An 18,401-nucleotide genomic window follows, 5' to 3' on the forward strand; every position below is an offset into this window, starting at 1 on the left:
ATTTCTTGTTCTGTCTTCCTTGACGATAAAGTACAATTAATCTCTTTCTTCTTTATAGCATCCTTTTATGTTTCTGCAGTCTTCACCAAAGTACTGTTATATAATTCATTCATATTATTTATTTCTTTCTCAGCACATAGATAGTAAATAAAACATGAATGACTGAAAACATAGAAGATTCAGATAGAAGGGGTGTGGGGGGTGTGTGTGTGTATGTGTGCCTTTGAACATTCATCTATTTTTTTAAATGTCACAAAACAAATCAATATTACCTAAAGGACAACATTCTGTGAAATTCACAGGGCTGTTCAAAGCCAATGACACACTGTGATCAACTTGCAGGCTAATTATTTACCTTCCTAAGTACAATCCTTTAACCCATGAAGATGAAATAACATTATCAAGAGGAAATAAAGTACATAAAAACTGTTGCCAGTAGTTTAGAGGGACAAAGTACATAGGTCTCTTTAATTTTTTTTTTAATGTTTATGTCTCTGGAATTCTGACTAACTATCAGAAAGCTCTTTATTTGCAAGCAATGATGGTAAATTGTACCTGATTTCCAGTCACTACATTGGTATTGTTATAATCTGTGTGTTTTGCAAGTAAATAAAATCAGCTTAATTTAAGATGATTTATAAACACAGGGAAAATGTTTTTGTTGCAAATTTTAAAGAGTTATTACACCCAAAACAATTTTCTTTGAATGCCTTGAATATTGAATGCTCTGTACTAAAACTGCAACAAAATTGAAAGTTTTTGCACAGTATTACATGATGGTGTATCATACTGAGTATCTTATATGAACATAAAATACATCATGTTTTTGGATATAAGCATTTTTTAGACATCAAGTGTCAACCTAATTCCTATGTAATCTGGCAACTGAGTGTTTATATGCATCTCTTGCAAGTCATATTCTCTGTGCTATCAATCTCTCACTGAAACTCACTTGGCTTCAAGAACCCACCTGGTTTCAACAGTGAAAAAGATAACTTCCATATGAAATATCTTGTACTCCAGTAGGCAACCCACTCATCCAAATTAGGGGTGGTAGAGTTTGATTAGTCTTTATCACTGTAGCAAGAAAAGTTCTCATGATCATTGCAAACTGGTATGTCCTTCTTATGACAGATAACAATGACAAGCTCACGCATCTCTACATATTGACAGAATTTTGTGGTCATTCTGGTGTGAGACACAGTTAAACAGTGCATGACCTGAAAGACACCAGTGCAGTAGTAAACAGCTTTGTCAGTGAAATCATTACACAAAGACATTTTGAAGGCTTTTTAAGTCCCTGATGCTGATCGAAGAATTTCTGGTTTCCATAGGCTATTACATGATGCTCACCAGATTCATGTCCTGAAAAGTACCAGATGAGTGTTAAAAGGTTTTGCTGTGCAGGTAGTATGCTCACAAAATTCAGCCATGATCTGACATTTTTTACTTTTTTCTGATATTACACAAATTTGACATATATTCTAACAACTTGGGCTCTATCTGGGAAATAATTTGACCTCCTGCACTAGGATATGATCTGATAAATGTCAAGGTTGTTTGGTAGCTCTTTAAATGCAGTAAAAATGGAAATGAGAGTATAAACATGTGCCTAGGAAGAATAAAGTTTTCTCAGACTAAGTGTTTCATCTGTAGCACATGAACACTACTTTTTCTGGTCCCAAGACAGATTGTATTGATTCATTTAAGGTATGATCTTAAATGGTCAAGGCAAATGGAAGGATGATGGGATGTACAGGATTCTGTTTATGGAGTTAAAGGGTGGAGGGGAAGTAAAGCAGATACAAACCTGTGGTCAAAGATGGTCATTACTTTTAGCTATAATAAAAATATTACAGTATCTTTCTAAAGACATACATATGTATAGCTCTTTGCACGTGGGGCTTTCAAAATGTTTTATAAAGATTTTAATATAATAGTGTACCTGTTGGAGCTAAGCAAAGAGATGTTGAACAGAACATCTAGTGGAATCACCTGATACACCTCCTTCCCAGAGAGTCCCTTCCTTCCACTCCCAGTGGTGACTGAGAGGATAATAGAGTAACAACCTTGATGCAACCAACTGCATGGCTCCAGTCTTCACTCCTCAAGTCTAGTGTGAAAAACTTTTGTTCTGGCTAAAACCAAGACAAGGCTCACTGTGAAAAAGTATATCTTCATTATATAGCTTATTTATGGAAAAAATACAAAGTAAACAAGAAAATGCTTTAAATGTAGGATGTTTAAGCATGGGAAACCTGAATTTCTGCAAGCTGAGGAAACATCTGGAGGTCTTTTAAAAGACATGAAAAGGGAGGAACATAATTTGAGAAGACTCACAAGAAAAGTGTTATAATTTACTTGATTTAATAGATATTACTGTGATTCAATATACTTCCTTTAATTATATCAATATAATATGATACAATGATATAATTATATAATTATAATGGTATAACCAAACCTGTAGCACCCACACCATGGTGAAGTTACACAGGTTTCAAGTAAAACATTTTGAATTACTTTCAGACATTTTTCAGACCCATCTGACCCTCCAATGTGAAATGCATCTAGTGCAATGGGAAACAAGCAAAATTATTGATAGAAATTATCAATTTATAATATTTGAGGTAAATAAATTATTACTGAATCACAACAGAGTTTGGCTGTCCAGCTAATAGCACAGAACAACATGAAGAGGATAAAAAGCATAAGGTGTGACTATAGGTTAGCTAAGTTCTAGGCATGTACTTCTCATTTCCTTGTCAATATTAAACACATTAGTCAAGACCTTGGTTTAAAAATTATTCTTTCCATGATAAGAAAAATCTATTTATATTTGAGCTAATAAAAATTAAAACACTGAGTTTGCAAGACTGAATGTTTTTGTAGGGGAAGGCAAGAGTTTGGGAGTGGTGAGGAAGTGAGTCATCATCATCATTGTGGACTGCTGATGAGGATCTTCTCTGCATATATTCCTAAGAAAACTGGAAACAGCTTAGTAGCTTTATTCTGGGCAGAATGATTAGTGATTAATCATCCTCCATAACAGAGAAATATTCATATTCATTTTTCCTATATAAGCAAGACAGCCTTACATAAGTAGTTTGAGAAACACAGATGGGATCATCGCCCAATTGAAGGATACATAATCTACTTTAAATTAATTTCCTGTCTTAGAAAGAAATGAGAAAGTTTTGGGGGTTTTGCTTGTCTGGTTGGTTGGAGTTGGGTTGTGGTTTTTTTCTGGTTCTTTGTATATTTGTTTCTTTGTTTAAATTTTTATTGAAAGCATTTTGAATTAAGCAATATGTTTGAAAGTCATCATGCATGTCTTCTAAATGAGACAGGAAAGAAGTCACCTATGCTTGCTCTTCCATTTTCTTGACCCTGCTTAGACAGCCCCTGGCTAGAGCACAAATCAGATCAAAAGAAAATCCTTTGTGCTGATGTGACTGAAGACAAGCATAAAAAGATATAGGGATAAAGAACATTAAAAGAAAACAGAAAAGCACTCTCAGCTAATCCTTCTCTGCAGAGAAGAACCAGCCGTGTCAATCACAGCTGCTGTCTCTGTGCTGGTGTGAATGGGACACCTTGCTCCCTTGCTCCTCAGGGACAGCTCGTTCCCCCCAGCTCCCCTGTGCTACGTTCAGTTTCTGTGGCAAAGGTTTCTGCTATGTACATTAGGTCTTGTATATCATTTAGAGAAACAGATGCAGTTCTCTGATGACAGGCAGAGAAGAATTTCTCTCTCCTGAGGTGGTGAACTTAGCTGTGATGGCAGCTGGCCTAGTACCCCCGTTGGCCTTTTACCAGAGTGCTGTCAGATGCTGCAGCCATCATATCCCCAGGCACTTTCACCATTTCCTTGTGTCTGAATTCAGACAGAGTTTTTCTGTCTCGGGACTTCTTGACACATATCTCAGTGCAGACCCTCTGCATAGCACCCACCACCAGGATTTGACTGTTACTTTCCAGGCTAATTCTGACTTCTCAGATTCCTTCTAGAGCCTCAATATGCAATTGCTTATATGGCAAGAGTGGGTTTTCATTAATTCCTGGCCTTTGAGTTCACATAATTAATGTTATTTCGCTGCTCAGGTTTCCCTTTTTCTTTTGCACCCCTCTAGGGTTTGTCTTTTAACTTTGTTTAAAAAGAAATCACCCTTTTTTGTCTGTTTGCTTGTTTATATAAACAATGCCAAAATTAGGCAAGACTTTTTGAAGGATAGTCTGCAAATACATGTGTGAGCACATATACCAGTGGTCACTCTACTAGATTCCTAGATCAGCTCGATTTGTGGCAAATGTCAGGCAAATCACATATTGGATATGGGTGTAATAAAATCCTCTTCTAGGTTCTCTGCTCATGGAATGCATATATGAGGTGTTTTTTACAGTACTAATGTTGTGAAAAACCCCACCTTGACATATGTGGAGATTCTGTACCAAATTTTTCTTTTTTAATATAAAGTTTCCATATATCCCTCAAATTATAACAGTCGCTCCACTCCCCCTTATTTAAATTTAATTTTAAAATTTCATTTCAAGTTAAAGGGAGGGAGAAGTAAGGCTATATCTAATAGCAAGGATCCTACAGTGAGTACAGGGCAAATCTCCTTAAAGAATTCAGACAAGTCAAATTCAGTAGTGAATCTAAAAAAAAAAAAGATTAGTGTCAGCTCGTTTGTTTTTGATAGATGAAAATGCTTTTGTTATGAAATTTGTTTTCAAAATAGATTCTTTTTCTCCAGGTATGTGATATGATTAATTCTGTTGCTTTGTATGTCTAAATATGCTTGTTTTTTAAATAAAGCGTAGGGGAAATTCATACTTAACTAGTGGATTCTACACAACTGTTTCTGTTCCTTCTTGGCCAGCAAAGTACAATACTTGATATTTATGTTGCCATCTGATAAGTATGTCCAAAACTATTTTCCACATATTTCTAAACAAAACTTTTGCAACTTAGGTAAGAAATGTTCACTTATAGTCACAAGTGGCAGACAACCAAAGCCTACAGAGCTTGTTTATTTTTAAAAGTCATCCCACTCATAAACAAATTTTCAAATGAACATTATACATGGTCTCATGCAGCCTATTCCTTATAGTAGCTGCTGAGATCTGTCCACTTTTGAAACCATATCTACTATTATATAAATAAGTAGAAATGTATCTTTGAAGGCAGCTGTGTCTCTTGAACACACTAGAATACATGGCTCTGGACTCCCTTTAAAATGTGTGCTGAGGGAAATCGTAAAGACCTTAGTCCAACCCAGAAGTACATTTTCTTCAGAAATCACTTCAGAACTCAAGCCAATAATACCTGCCTCTGTTATACAGGCAGAAATAATTAGCACAAATGAGCTATTGACGTGAAAACCAAAGCTCTTTCTTACCCTTTGTGCATCACTTATAATTGCTTTTTTATTGAAGTGCATTGCTTAAAATGTCTCTGTCACCAGATTTCTGGGACCAAATGCAATAGGTTATTTTGACTAAAAATTGCAACATTGAAAGAAAAGAATCCCACAAAACAGCTAAATACATTCTGCCTTTGTGAAAATACGGTTCTTCTTTTTAATATTGAGTGTACTAGATAAAAAAAAAATACTTTATTTCTAATGCAGTTATATGTATTTTGGTGATGTTTGTTTGTTTGTTGATTTTATTTTTTAAATGATACATTCCTGGATAAACTACAAAATCATAGGGACAGATCAGAGTTTATTAGTGTGGGAGATGACAAGATATTTAACTTTCCAGTCATATCTGTATGCCTGTGTGTGTATGCATTCTCTGCTAGCCTTCAAACGTAGAAATCTTGTTGGAGATTGTCTTGAAACATTTGCCTTGGGTAATTTAACCCAATGCAAGGAAAAATGTAAGATAGTGGAAAATCATATGAAATAATTTATGGTGAAGGAATCAGTTAAGTTTGAAAACAGCTATTAAAGCAATCCTTGTTAAAAAAAAGTACAAAAATAAATGAGATTTAGTTTTGAAACTCAATTACCATGTTATCTATACATATCCAGAATAAATGCTCGTGCAGTCTCCAAAACATTAATCATTATTATGTTACTGTGATGTTTGATCAAAAGTTGGTTTGTTTATTTAATTTTGTTTAAATTTTGTTCTGCTTTCCATTTCTTTATTTCAAGATGCTCTACATGGTTTTACTGGAAAAAAAACTATTTTATTTTGGACAAAGAATGTTGTTTGAAACAAAATTCCACTGAAAGCAAAAAAAAATATTACACTGGCTAACATGAGATCGCAATATTTCCCACCCATTCGAGAAAGAGATTCACCTGTCTCAGCTTTCCTCTTCCTCCTCTCCTTTTCTTGGCTCTCAATTCTGTCCTTGTATTAGTCCGTACTTTCTAGTACAGAACATTTACTGAATATTCAACAAAATACTTATGTTTCAGTATTAGAAGTGTTAGAGGAAAAAATTCTGAAACATATTTTTCACTGAAAGCAGAAGTCACCCAAAGGCAATATATTCCACATGAAAATTTGTGTTGATTTAAAGATAGTTACAGTGCTTTTTCACCAGATACGTGTAATAGTGTACAATTTCTTAGTATTTCAATACTTCTAAGATATTATTTTCAGATTTCCATTGATAAAACTCTGAAGCTCTTACTGACTCTCTCTCAAAAAATAGCACTAGAATTTTAAATTAGGAGTTTCAGGTAGGGTTTGCATACCCCCTGAAAGAGTTTCTACTTAAAAATTAGGATAGAAATTCTTAGAGTTAATTTTAAAATAGAGCCTTTCTTTTGTCTTGGAGAGATAGAGTCAAATAACTTCTGATTTCTGGTGTCTTAATACCTGTTATTCATATTCGTCACACTATTTTATGTTTTCCTGGTATAAATAGCAGGATGTTTACATTTTCTTGCTTTAATAGAGTAGAGTACTCCCGAAGGCAACAAATACAAAACTAGTACTAATACTAATAATGATTGACAGTTTTTGTAATCAACTGTGAAAATTAATCACAATATTTGAGTGCAAAAATGCAGCAGTAATTTCTTAACGGGTGTTGGTGTATGGAGCAATCCATGGACTCTTACAATGTGTCATAACATTCTTCATTCCTTTTCAGACAACAAACTTTTCTAACTGTGTGTGGAGAGACTTTCATTTCTCACATCTTGGAGAAGAGAAAAAAGAAGCAAGATATTGTGACTCCTCTCTCACTTAGGAAAAATGTGCAAACATAAAAAATAGATCTGTGTTCCAATGCTGCTGTAAACAAACCAGCAGCAAACCAAAGAGAAAAAAGAGAGACTCTCAAAGGAAACACAATTAGAAGAAAATTATTCCTTGTCTGCATTAGGCTACAGTTCAAGTAAGTGACAGAGTTTGGAAGAGATGTGGAATGACATCCCCTCTCGCTGCAGCTGGCAGTGGGAATGTCCTCATCTGTTTACAATTCACTCTCCCTGTTAGGGTGGCTGTAAATTGGCTATAAGAATGTGGTTAGATATCTCCCCTTGACATATTTGCCATGACACACATATATATGTAAGTTTACTTTTTTCCTACTCACTCAGGCCATACAAAATTTTTTCTTAGTTGTTTAGCTAATGTTTTCCTTTTTGCCATATCCTTATGAAACTGATATATGTATATATAACTGTAGCCCACAATTTATTTCATTCAGTGTAAGAGAGAAATGCCTTTCCATCTCTTGTCCTTTAGTGTTTGAGTCAGATTACCAAGGAATGCTTTAATCCTTAAGATATAATTATATTCCCAAGAAGGACACACAGGCACATCTTAACAAAAAGAAATTTTCTTCTCAGTGGAAATAGTAACAATCATTTTTACTCCCATATCAAGAAAAATAACAAAATAATTATGGAGTATTTTTATATATAATTTCAAAAATTTTAACAGAACAGGAAAATTCAAAAAAAACCATCCAGTTCTAAAATGCAACATCTCGTCCTCAAAAAAAATCCTCAATTTTCCAAAAACTGTCCACCAATGTAGTAAACTGAAGACTAAACTATTTGGCTTCAAATTTAGCATGTGTTTATTTAAAAACCTTTAAAATTGCAATTATGATTAGTTATGTATGAGGAACTTTATTTATATGAGCACAAAGTTATTACTGTAATAAAAGAGGTCTGAGAAGGCTGCAGTGACAGCATTATTAAATGTAAGTTATACATGTCGACTTATTTCCTATGGAGACTTTGGAATCAAGCCTAGGACAACTATGGATACTCCAACTAGACATCTCAAGGGAATATGCCCATTTTACTACTAGCACAATCAAAACTACAAATTTCCCTTAGGTCCTCATGAATTTGAAGCTGGACAGTTAGGAAGTATTTAAAGGCTGGTAAGATACGTGAATGCTATTGTTCAAACAAGCACAAGAAAATTAACTCCAGTATTTTGATACCCCAAACTTAGGAATTTTATAAAGTTAGAAATACATTACACAAAAAAAGTAATTTCTCATGGCTTATGTTACTCCTGAGAGACAACCAATTAAAGAAATAGTAAATATTTAATGTAAAAATACTGAATTTGCCATTTGTTATCTTCTCAAACATTTTTTAACCTCTTCATGTACTAGGTGGCTTTGGTTTTCTTTTCTTTTTTTTTTTTCCTGAGGGTGAACATATCAGGTTTTCAATAGGATAGGAAGCACTATCTGGAGGTTTAACGTGGGAAATAAATGTATGGGAAAAAATCTCACAAATTGCTTCAGAGACATTTTTTGATCAGGAAACTGTGTGGAAGAGTGAAAACAAAGAAATGTACTTGTGTTTAAAGATATTGAGGGTTTTAAGGCCTTGAATCTTGAACACTGAATGAAGAAATCATTTATGAATAAAGCAATGTTGTGCATTACCCAGTAGAAAAAGTAATGATTTAATGGTAAGAACACATGCAAGAACACAAATCTCAGTATCATATACATCAAGCAATTCTTGCAAAATTGCTACTAATTTGCTTTGAATTTCCCACTCCTGGCCAATATAGTGTCCAGGTCTGAGACACTTATTTCCATATATTCTTTAAATTTTAAGGAACCTCAAAAATAGTGAAAGAAATTAATAAATTCAAACATTAAAAAGAAAAGCAAACAAACAAAACCAAAACAGAACCAGAAAACAATCTGTATTGTCATGATATGTAACAGTTACTTCAATGAAACATGAAGACTAGCTTAAAATAGTAGAGAAAAATTTGAGAATGGGTAAGAATATTGTGGGGAAAAGTCCTTATTCAATGCAAGTAGTTATCCAGAATCAGATTTTTTAGCTTAAAGCCTTAAGTTTCGGGGAAATGGCAAAACAAAAAAAAAAAAAAAAAAAACTACAGGAAGAACAAGTCACCATTTGAGTAATACCAAATAAAACTTCACACTTTTTTTTGTAATAATATATGTTCCTATACAATAATTACTTGAATTATACTCTTTTCTTTGTTGAAAGTTTTCAAAGAACCTTAGGGTTCTTTGCCTCCTAAGAGGTGATCAGGATAACAGGGCCACGGTGGCTATGAACTCTCAGACAAGTTTGGTGGTTTCCTTGAGTCTCAGAGTCCTACTCTCAGTTAAGATACTCCTGAACATCACCAAACTCTAAATTAGATTGTTTATTTTTTTCATTTATCAGTCTGCTTGTCTTTCTCCCTTTCTTCCACAAAAATTGTAATTTCATCTAAACTAACAAGCCCTCCTTGTCAATATTAGAAAAAAATAAAGCTAACTCAGAAGTTATTCTAATGAGTTAGTGGCATTGTGTTAAAGCAAAGCCCTAGAGCAAGTTTAGAATCAGGAAGATTGAAACAAGTAAATGTCAGTCTGCAGTCCAGAAGTAAAGTCATTTTATGCCTTCTATGTACCTCTGGCAGCTATCTGTATTTGCAGCTCTCCCATCAGCATCAGCAAATGTAACCACTTACACTTGATCCTTCTGTCCTGATCAGTTATATGGAGAAAAGGCAGTAGAGATCTGCCTTAATCCATGTGGGATGCCCTTAATGCTTAGCCTAGAGTGGATATTTTTTTTCCTTAGTAGAATTATCTGCTTTCTGTTTCTTACACTAGCTATTTATCTGTTTCCATATCTCATAAGGGATACTTGAAAGCTTCTATCTAAACCTGGTCCCAGTTATGTAGAACTAAGAACAAGCTGTGGAAAATTCAGTCAGAGAACATATGCTGTCACTTTCAACACCATTGACAATGCTTTGAATTGGAGAGGATGTGAAATAGTCAGGAGTTTTCATCTGCACTCAGAACATTGAACATTTATTTCTTAGTAAAACATAGAAGTCAAGTCATCTTCAAAGTACGAAACCTATTTGTCAGAGATGAGGTCTGTGTGGAAATAGTGAAAGTCCCGTTTGGATAAAAACCTGCAGACACATATGGTTCTGACACTAGCTCAAATTCAAGGTGCAACATTTTTTGTGAGCCATCTTGATGAATGAAAACTAAGTTAAAAATTTGCAGGCGGGGTTCACTGTGGGAAAATCTGACATTCTGGAAAATGACACAGGATCTCAGTACAGCTCAGTCATTCTACATATTATTAATTATTTTGTGTAGTTGGAGGTGCACTATCTCGTACAAAATATAGGGTCATCTGTCTGCTTAAGTTTTTTGAAAAGTCATGTGTGCACTGCTATTATTTTATTTGGGACTGCTGCTTCAGGTCTCCTATAGGATGCTGTCATATGTCCACTTGTCTTTAACCAGAAGAGAAAACCACAAGAGTACATGAAGTATGTTTGCCCTTCCATGGTGTTGATTTAGCTCAACCTGTTGTCTATTTATTGTTATTACTTGTCAGAAGCTGAAATAAATATCACTGTTCTTTTCCTATCCATCTTCATGAGGATTTTATACTCATGTAAATTTAGACCACACTTCCTACACATTCTATGAAGAAGTGAAGATGAAAATTGTATAAATCCAACTTTTGCTAAAGGTATTGTTTTCATTCAATTTTTACTTAGAAATATTGTAATACATATAAATCTAACACAAATATGAAAAATATTTACTATCTTTGTAATGAAATATTATTTATCAAATTTATCTATTTATTAATTACTGAAGATATTCTAGAATCAGCGTGTCTGTTTTAGAGTGAGAAACTAAGACTAAAATCATTTGCCCTCAACTGCCTAGAAACCTGGCAGGAGCTGTAGGAAGAAAAGGTAAATGCTTCAGAATCCTTTTCTAGTTCACAAGGAGAGATTATTTTCCCCCTTCTTCCTTCAAAACACCATTAAACTAAAGCAAAAAAAAGACCAAATGTGTCTGTTTATACTTTGGCCACCAGTTTAATTTTGCAGTTGAACTTTTTTGCAGCAATTTGACCATCCTCTCAATTGGTAGTGTTGACAAATAATAGCTACTGGAACAGAGAGCACAAGATATTCAGAAGCAAACTCCATGACATATATCAAAGTATTCATCTTGCACCATATCTTGAAAATTCAATTCTTATAAAAGCAAAATCATTACAGAGACACAAGTGCTCTGAGGACAGATCTGGGAGCACATGGGGGTTGCTTTCAATTGAAGCATAAAAGAGTTTTAAATCTATTTCAAAGTTCAATACCCTTCAAGGGAGGGTAATGAGGAAAGTACATGCAGCCACCCTGTTTTGCTTGAGAATATTTTGTTAGTTTGCTGTGTTACCCGGGAGATTTTACCCTTGCTTTTTCTGGATGGGTAAGTAAGTGGAGAACAATATGCAAGAGCCTGAGAGGGTCAAAACACATAAAGATTAATTCTGTATTCTGACAGCCCTTACACAGTTGAATCCACAGCTCTGACTTAATTTTTTATGAGATTAACTTGGTCCATATTGTCAATAAATAACACCTCTTTAAATTAACCAATTAGCCAAAAAGGGCAGGAAATGTGCTGAACTACAGAGATAAAGGAGTTACTTTCTCTTTATTGAGCTCTAACCAAGTAGTTCTTTGGTTCAGAGAAGAACTTTGACGAGTTTTTCTCCAGTTTTTCAAATCTGGCAAAATAGGTACTGTGGGCTGGTGGAGAATTAGTTTAAACTCCATTAATTCACTTTAATTCATGCAAAATAAAGTGGTCCAGGCAACGTAAAGAGTGCAAAATATCACATAGATATCACTATCATGCATAAGACCAACATTAAAAAGTGGACTATGTATGTTCTCTTTTCAGTATGTTGAATCATGGTTTAAGAAGACAAGGCAGCTAAACACCACACAGATTCTTGCTCTTAACTCACCCTGTAGTGAGAAAAAGAGGGAATTGGGGAAAAAAAGGTAGAACTTGTGAGATAAAGGCAGATTAATTGGACAGAAACGGAATAAAAAATAATGATGACGCAAGTAATAATAATGATATAAATTTTAGACTAATACAAAATAAGTGATACAGGATGAACTTTCACAAGCTCACCACCTGCTGACTGATACCCAGCTATCCCTTAGCCAACTTTCCCACAGCTAAATATGCTAAGCATGATACCACATGGAATGGACGATCACTTGGGTCAATTTGGATCATCTGTTCTCTTCATGTCCACTCCCAAATTCTAGTGCTCCTCTACATCTACTCACTTGTGGGGTGGTTTGAGAAGCTGAATAGACCTTGACTTAGTGTAGACACTGAGCAGCAACAACTAAAATATCAGTATGTTATGAACATTATTCTCATCCTAAATACAAAACTACTCTATACCCTCTACTTGGAACAAAATTAGTTCTATGCCAGATGAAATCAGGACAATGAACAAAAAAAAAGTTATTAGGAATTCTAGTGTTAAATCCTTTTAGATAAATGTGTAGCTGAAAGTCTAATAAAAATATATTTAGTGACATTTTTCTTCTAAAGATATCCATCAGATAACCCACATATAACTGTTATTCTGTGTGTTAAATAATGTGCCAGTACTTATTTAACATACAACTGCCTTATTTAAACATGAATTAAACACATATTAGAGATACTTAGTCTGAGGTGTTATTGTTAATATCAAATTTCTTCATGCTTTTCAATGGCAAAGTATGATTGCTATATTTTAAAAATATTTCTGTTCAGTTTAATTTACTACCATTTGACCTTAGGGCTCTTTGCCTCCTAAATGGTGATCAGGGTAACAGGGCCAATCTCAGACAAGTTTGGTGAAGCTTCTTGTAAAAACCTGTGATTTGCTGCAGAGCATTAATATATATTAATTAATATATATTAAGAGATATCATTCACATTATATATGTTATATATAATATCAAAACATACAATATTACATATTATATATTATATAGTATAAACTATATATATTATATATTATAAAATATATATTATATATTATATATTATGTATTATATATCATATATCATATATTATATATTATATATTACATATTATAGATTATATATTATATGTTATACATTATATATCATATGTTATATTTTATATTTCATATTATATTTCATATTTTATTTTATTTTATAATATATTATATTATGTATTATATATTATTTATATATTATATATATTATATATTATTTTATTTTTTATCTTTTATATAACTTATATATTATTATAGATGTTGATTCTTAATTATGTATAATATATTGTGTAAATAATATTATACAAAAATAATGTATAATGTAATATAATTAATATATATATATTAATATGTACCACCAGGATGCAATGTGATGGAAAGTGTTGATTGGATGTGACTTTGAACAACCTGGGCTAGTACCCATGTCAGGGGTGTTGGAACTAGATGATCCTTAGGTCCCTCCCATGGTGAATTAATACCTGTGGGATATAAATGTGTCATTTTGAGAGTGTCTCTACAAAGAAATGGTGAAGCTGAGATGCTTTGGAAGATGCATCAAAAAAGAGGCTCATTGATAGCTTGATTAGAAAAATGTGTGTATATATATATATATATATATATCGAAGGCAAGTATGTTTTTCTCATGGTATGAATCAGATACTGCATGTCTCCTTTTGATATTAAGTATAACTTTGTCTTACTTTCACAGTTTTTCGTTCCCTTTAAAGTTGTGCTTCATATTTCAAGGGAAGAAAAAAAAAAATTTATGCTCACGCTATGAATTCAAATCCTCTTCTCCCCAAATTTAGTGTCATTTTGATGAATTCTGGAAAAAGTCAGTGCAATGCAGAAGAGAAATTTAGTGTTTTAATGAAATCAAGAATCATTTGGGGTTTAATTTTTATTTAAAATCTCTTAGAGGAAAGAACACATCTCTTTATACAGCACTGGTACATGTCAAATACAAGCCTTACAGCCAATACAGTTAAACATCTGAGCAATGCTTAGACATTTTTAAAGTTAATTATTTATTCTTCAATGCTATTTATATTCAAATTTCTGATGTCATTGCTATCTTTGTAGATATATAAATCTTTTACTAATTTATAAAATTCTTTATGTAAATATTGAAAGTTTTCAAGAGTTGATTCACAGCTGATCTAAATTCTGATGAGAATAATGCTGGCTTTAACAGAATTTTTAAAAAAATCCCTTGGCTTAAACAGAAACTTGTCTGAATAAGACTGGCTAAAAGTAAGGAAGCTGTAATTTGGCCTGAAATCAAAGAAACTTTCAGGCATTTATTTTAATCAGCTATCAGTCTTGGTGTTTTTTTCCTCTGAAAAACTGTGATTAATGTTAAATGTGAGTGAGTATAAGAATCCTATATTTACATTCAGCAGGAAACTGTACTAGAATATTGGAGAAAACTGCTGGAAAGAATTAACTTGCCACTCTTTAGCAGTCCAAGGAGAATATTATATCTTAGTTCTGGAGAATTTTGTGGGCTACTTTTCTTTGAAGCAAAAACAAAAAAGGAAGGTTGTGGTTTTATGACAGACTCACTTAAAAGTGTGACCAAAAAGTTAAATTTAATGGCCAACATAGATATTTTTTATACCTAAAGGAATCACAGTATCCACTCATTTATCACATTTTTGAGGCATAGATATGTACAGAAATTACATGTATATACAAATATATACACATATACACAAACACATGCAGAAAAATACATCTTTCACGTATGACTATGCACTGAGGAATGAAATAAAGAATCCATGCTCATGAGAACTACCTCTGGGGTTTTCTTCAAAAATGAAACATTTTCAGAAACCTGACGTTGGGCTGGGGGGAGTGGGTTGAGCAAACAGCATAGAGAGAGAAGTGCTTGCTGACAGGTTGACAAAAGTACATGTAGCCTTTCCTTCCAGAGGGGAGAGGTTAGGCACTACACCACCACAGCAGAACCTTGGGGTATTACACTGCTATCCATTCACAGCTCTCACAGTGATGAATGAGGTCTTAGCAGATGCCTTGCAGAGAACTGGCAAGACAGGGAATCAGAAAGGATGAGATTACTCATATGTCTGCCCTTTTCCCCTCTCAGCTTGGGTGAGGCAGATGATTAAAAGATAAAGTCTTGGGTGATCTAATCAAAACCATCTGCTCCCACTCTAGTCAAGTAAGAGAAATTCTCAGAGGCTCAAGGAACATGAAGAGTTGGTTTAATCAGAACTTAAACAGAAATATTATTGTAAAAGCACTCAGGGGCTCTGAGGACAATCCTCCTATTCATTGAGGAGTTCCAGATAGATGGATATAACTTTCTTAACAGGTTCTCAGACTTCAAAATACCCTCAGCTACATTAAGCAAAATTAAGGATTCAATAAAATCTGATGGATTTGAGCATGAGGAGGAAAAAAAGCCTAAACCTGTCACCAGATACTTGCCTTAAGGGGAACGAGGTTTTTGCAATTTCTTTTAAAGCATCAAATACTGGCTGAAACCATATGGAACGTATCCATTTCTGTCTGGTGATGACAAGACTCATTCAGAAGATTATTAACAATGAAATTAATAAATGCATCCTTAATTTGAATTTTTTCCTACTCTTTCATAATAAGCAGGAGAAAAATTCCTAACAGAGTATTCTGGTATCAACAGCCTTTGTGATAACCAGGATGAAACATTTACAAAATTGACTGCTCCTTTTTAAGGGGAAAAAAGTAATCAATAAATATCCCCTAGCCCAAGGAAACTAAGAACTTTATGTACAGATCTGCTCCACAAAAATGTAAAGTTCTAATTTCACTAAGTTATAAATGGGAAATGATGACCAACTTTTTCAGTTGAAAGTTTTCCTGTTTTAGTCTGCTTGGGTTCATGCATGCATGATAGTCAAGAGAGACAGGGGCATTTCTGAGAACTGTAGTGAAATGTCTGGTATTGCAGGAGAGGTTTGGCTGCCTTACACCTATTTTTACATTGTATTTTCAAAAGATTGTGAGTATGTCAGCCATAGTCTTTCAATTAAATTCAGTAGTATTTTGAGATGCACAAAATTTTCATCATTGCATCTATTTATGGAGACAACTTATATTAATTCTCCCTAATCTACCTCTAATTCTTTATGCAAATACTGCCAGGCTCACTCAAGGCCACTGGATGTAGTTACTCACTTGACTGAAAAGCATGTCAATGCAAATTCAGGCTGATAAACCAGCACACAAATCTCCAGGGCTTCAGCAAGTTATAATTTAACCACAGTATTAACAAAACAAGATAGCAATTATGCAAGGAATCAGCTGAAAAGTTATTTTCAATTTTAAATTTCTGCGTCTGTACAGCTGGGTGTTGGAAGTAAAAAGCAAGACGAGGCACGTGTCCCCATTAGGCAGGCCTTTGGAAACCAAGCAGCATACTGTACTAAGCATTATGCTGTGGATGTTTCACAGTAAATTTATCAGCACTAGCCCTGAAAGCAAATGCTTTTCTGGTGTGGTGGAATGTTCTTTTTAATATTAGTATATCAAATATTTTTGGCTCTGACAGTGACAGCAAATTAGTGCTGACTTCATAAAGGCAGAGTTGTGTGCAAGCTTGGGGACATTACAAGGGCCACAAGTCCTCACCTCCAGGACTGTCTTGTCCTGAATTCAAGCTTCACCATGAAGCCGAATTCTTAACTTTCCCATTCTTCACCATTTAATCCCTCCTATAATACCCTTGTAGAGGCCCTCTAACAGACCAATTTATGTTAAAGATTTGATTTTATGTACTCTCATTTGTTCTTGGTAAACTTACTGCTCCTCCATATTCATTAGCTGTTCAGCAATCTCCCATCACTTAGAGCTGCTAGAGTTCCTGTGAAGTCACAGCCCCTATAGGAGGCTGTTCTGGAACCTCTATAAGTCTGTGAAGATGATGAGGCTGCTCTCCGGCCCCTGACAGTTCTGTCTGCCCCTGCCTGACCTCTCCTGAGGCTTCCACATCCTGTCGACAACCTGGGACTCAATGTCAGCTTCCCAGGGCCAGCAGCCATTGCCCAGCAGCAGCATGGCAGGGCAGGTCTGCAGCTCTCCGCAGGCCTGTCCTGCCTGGCTCCTCTGTGCACCCACAATCCATCCTGTCCCTGGCCCATTTTCACCTCTATGACAGCTGGTGACATTTGCAGTGCCCTGAGCTCATGGTCAACATCTCTGTGAGACAAATGAAAAGAGGCAGGGAGTAAACTCAAATACTGCAAGTCAGCTGATTGTGACCATGAATTGTTAGGAAGTTCCATATCCAAGCTCCATGCTCCAAGACTGCTAGTACTGTTCCAAATATCCTAGTCTGGACGTTAGCCTTTCCCAGCAGACAGTTAGAGTGTTTCTACCATTTTCTGAGGTAGGAGAGGACATAATTAAATTGATACTAGTTCAACATGGTCACTCTGTACCTCAGGTCAGAGAAAAGTCGATGTTGCACTTAATAGAATAAAGGCAGCCAGGATAAACTCTCCATTCATATTACAGGCTTGATTCAGTTTCCTGAACACCCAGTTGTTGGGGCTTATTGGAAATAAATTGAATAGTATCCAGCCTGAACCCCAGCAGCCACAAGGGAAAGCCTTGAGTAAACAGTAGGTTTCCCCCATATCAGTCAGTTTACATGAATGTCTCACAGATCCTGAGGCATCTGAGATGTCACTTGTATGGTAATAAATGTGCAATTGAATCAAGGCCTTTGTGCTTACACAAGCACAGCACCCCTGTAATAGACAGGTTCCTGCAATATAGAAGCTTTTGAAAAATGTGACAGGTAATTTTAGTTTAGAAGGTGCATTACACAGCTGTAATTTTCATTGACTTACTTTGTAAAGTTCTAAAATCTTGGAACACAGTTTTGTAAATCATCACTTCTGTGTAACACAAAGGAAGATACGATCACTAGAAATGCTTCATATAAGAAACAGCTTTAAATTAAGAGGTTTTGATGGTGCATACTGTAACTAGTTCTTTATTCTCCTGCTGATCCGATTCAGCCCAGCCCATTTTCATTATACAGCAGAACACATA

Source organism: Cinclus cinclus, chromosome 6 (assembly GCF_963662255.1).
Source record: "Cinclus cinclus chromosome 6, bCinCin1.1, whole genome shotgun sequence".
Lineage (NCBI taxonomy): Eukaryota > Metazoa > Chordata > Aves > Passeriformes > Cinclidae > Cinclus > Cinclus cinclus.